The sequence below is a fragment of the Mustela nigripes genome, chromosome 2, assembly GCF_022355385.1.
Source record: "Mustela nigripes isolate SB6536 chromosome 2, MUSNIG.SB6536, whole genome shotgun sequence".
Classification (NCBI taxonomy): Eukaryota; Metazoa; Chordata; class Mammalia; order Carnivora; family Mustelidae; genus Mustela; species Mustela nigripes.
Genome location: NC_081558.1, coordinates 2162353 through 2165491, shown reverse-complemented (window position 1 = coordinate 2165491; position 3139 = coordinate 2162353). Strand labels below are relative to the sequence as shown.

Below are 3139 nucleotides of genomic sequence, written 5' to 3'. Positions count from 1 at the left end.
ACTCACTGAGCACCTACTGTGTGACAGACTCTGTGCGGGGAATGAAAAAGCTTCAACCCCCCGCTTGGGGAGCTGACCTCGTGGAGGAGACAGTAAACACATACAGGAAAATGTCAAGACAGAGCTAGCTGTTCCTATCAAGAAATATAGAGACAGGGGACTGAATGCAAGTCAGGCTATTTTACGGAGGATCACGGCGGCCTGCGTGAGGAGGTGTGGGTGCCCGAGGTGATCTCAAGAGGAAGAGGCTCCCAGGTAGCAGGAACAGCTGGTGCAAAGGCCCTGGGGCAGGACTGTACCTGGTGGGTTGGAGGAACAGCAAAGGGATCCGAGTGGCTGGAACAGGGTGAGCGAGGCAGAGAAAGGCAGGAGGGGAAGGCAGAGAGGGGACGGGTGGTGTGCTGAGGGGCCTTGGGGACCGCGGGGAGAACTCTGGGTCTCGCTGTAGGTACATCAGGGCGCTCTCTTCGGCAACACACACACTAACACCGGACTGATACAGGGAAGATCAGCAGGGCCCCTGCCCAGGAACGTCACGCAGACACATGAAATGTTCCACATTTTTAAAAATTTAAGTAAAAAAAAAATTTAAGCCAAAAATTATAGGTTTCTTTATTTTTCACTAAACGGCCCATTACGATACATGGTATAATGAAATGGATGCGATAAATATTCATTTCGTTTTCCTTCCGTGAGAATCTCACAGCAAAATCAGGTATTTGGTCAAAAGGAAAGAAAGTCATGAAACCTAGGAGGGACCCAGGGGGGGACGCCGCCTCGTCTCTGTGCTCCAGATGCTCCCTCGGAGCCTCGACCCCCTGCCGGAGAAGGGGTGAGACTACTGAAGGGAGGGTAGGACTCATCCTGGGGCCGGGCAGTAGGACTGCAGTGAGCAGTGGGAACTCGCTGTTCCCAAGACAGACAGCCGAGGGACAGAGGGACGGCCAGTGGGCAACAGATAATACAGTCAGTGGCCGGTGGCCGCAGAGATGGTCCTTAACCACATGATGGACAACAGATAAAATCAAAAGATGACTGACATTGCAGGCAGGTCGTCGAGGGAGAACAGGAGCGTGTGGACCCGTGAACTCCCCTCTGCTCCCCGGAGACGTCCGGGAACAGCCAATCCCCGAAGACCGAGCTCACCCAGCTCCCCGTTCTTGGTTCTCAGTTTCCAAACACCGTTCTTCAGGAAAGGGAAGCAGGCTCTTGGAGAGAGGGCCCAGGCCAGGAGCAGAGCGGGAGCCACAAGCAGGGCCCAGAGAGTGGACCCCAGATCCCATGACCCAGTGGGGACAGAGTCGGGGACAACTTGATTCTTGGTGTATTTGCGAAGCTGGACCCACTGGGGTCCAGGGGGTCGCTCATGGATCTGAACAGTTTACCTGCTTTTGGTACTTAGTGAACGTTAAAGGGGCACCTGGGTGGCTTAGTCAGTGAAGCCTCTTCAGTGGGGAGCCTGCTTCCCCCTCTCCCTCTGCTGCTCCCCACTCTCTCTCTGCCAAATAACTATCTTTTAAAAAATAAATAAAATTTTGAAATTTTGTTCATCATGGACATTTCTCCATTAACTTTGATTTGTTCAGATATTGCTGGGCGCAAGTCAAACCGCAATGAGATACCACTCTACACCCACTAAAATGGTTATTGTATATATTTTTTTAAGAGGACAACAGGGGCACCTCAGTGGGTTAAGCCTCTGCCTTCGGCTCAGGTCAGGATCTCAGGGTCCTGGAATCGAGCCCCGCATTGGGCTCTTTGCTTAGCAGGGAGCCTGCTTCCCCCTCTCTCTCTGCCTGCCTCTCTGCCTACTTGGGATCTCTGTCTGTCAAATAAATAAATAAAAGCCTTTAGAAAAATAAAAAAAAATTAAAATAAAAGAGGACAACGGGGCATCTGGGTGGCTCAGTTGGTCAAGCATCTGCCTTTGGCAGAGATCATGATCCCGGGGTCCTGGGGTTGAGCCCCGCATCCAGCTTCCCGCTTAGTGGGGAGCCTGCTTCTCCCTCTCCCACTCCCCCTGCTTTTGGTTTTTCTCTTTCTCTCTCACAAATAAGTAAATAAAATATTTATTTTATTTTATACATATTATTTAGATATTTATATATATATATACCCTAATATATGTTAAATATATATTTTTAAAATATTTACATTTATTTTTTAAAAAATAAAAATAAAACACGGGGCACCTGGGTGGCTCCCTTGGTTAAGCGACTGCCTTCTGCTCAGGTCGTGATTTCAGGGTCCTCGGGCTCCCTGCTCCGAGGGGAGCCTGCTTCTCCCTCTCTCTGAGGCTCCCCCTGCTTGGGCTCTCTTACTCTCTCTCTGTCAAATAAATAAATAAATAAACCATTTTTTAAAAATAAAAAAATAAATAAAAACAAAGAGGAAACAGCAAGTGTTGGCAAAGATGTGGAGAAATCTAACCTGCCTGCCAGCCTGGGGGGCGGAGTAGGGCTGGAGACGGGCCACCCTGCGGGGAAACAGGTGAGCCGGTCCTCACTATTGAAAGCAGAATTACCATGGCGACCCAGCAATCCCACTTCTGCATGTATAGCCAAGAGAAATGAAATGATTCATCCCCGTAAAGACAGAAACAAACAGCCACAGGATTCACAGGACCCCAAAGTGGGAACGGCCCCAGTGTCCGTCAGCTGGTGGATGGACAAGCACGGCCTGCGCACCCCCGCCGAGGAGGTCTCTCCGCCGGGAGCAGGGGGGGTGAGAGACGTGGGAAGCAGACACAGGAGGCCACACGGGGTGTGAGTCCACGCGTGTGACACGTCCAGGCTCCTCCACGGACAGGAAGGGGGCTCGTGGGGGCTGGGGGCTGGGGAGGGGATGGCTGATGGGGATGGAGCTTCTTTTTGGGGTGACGGAATGTTCTGGATCTAGGTAGAGATGATCACTGCACAACATGGTGAATGGATTAAATGTCTCTAATGGTGAATTTTATGGCTATTTTACCACAATCCAGAAAAATAGATTGCCCTAAAATAGTGTGTCTCATGGATGGAGATTTTTGGTGGCCCCTTCGACTTTATGCCTGAAGGAAGTTCCTCACCAGGAAGGGCACTTACCCTAGTCCCAGCCCTGCCAGAATTAAGTCGGGAAGTCACAAGGAGGCCTCACGGAA

The 3139-nt window shown here is 50.7% G+C and overlaps 1 non-coding gene across 1 annotated transcript; it reads left to right on the top strand.

The window, feature by feature from the left end:
* Nucleotides 1-458: 458 nt before the first annotated feature.
* LOC132012706 (U6 spliceosomal RNA) lies at nucleotides 459-565 on the top strand. Its single transcript, XR_009402701.1, has one exon. It is a non-coding gene; the product is annotated as a U6 spliceosomal RNA (small nuclear RNA).
* Nucleotides 566-3139: the final 2574 nt, after the last annotated feature.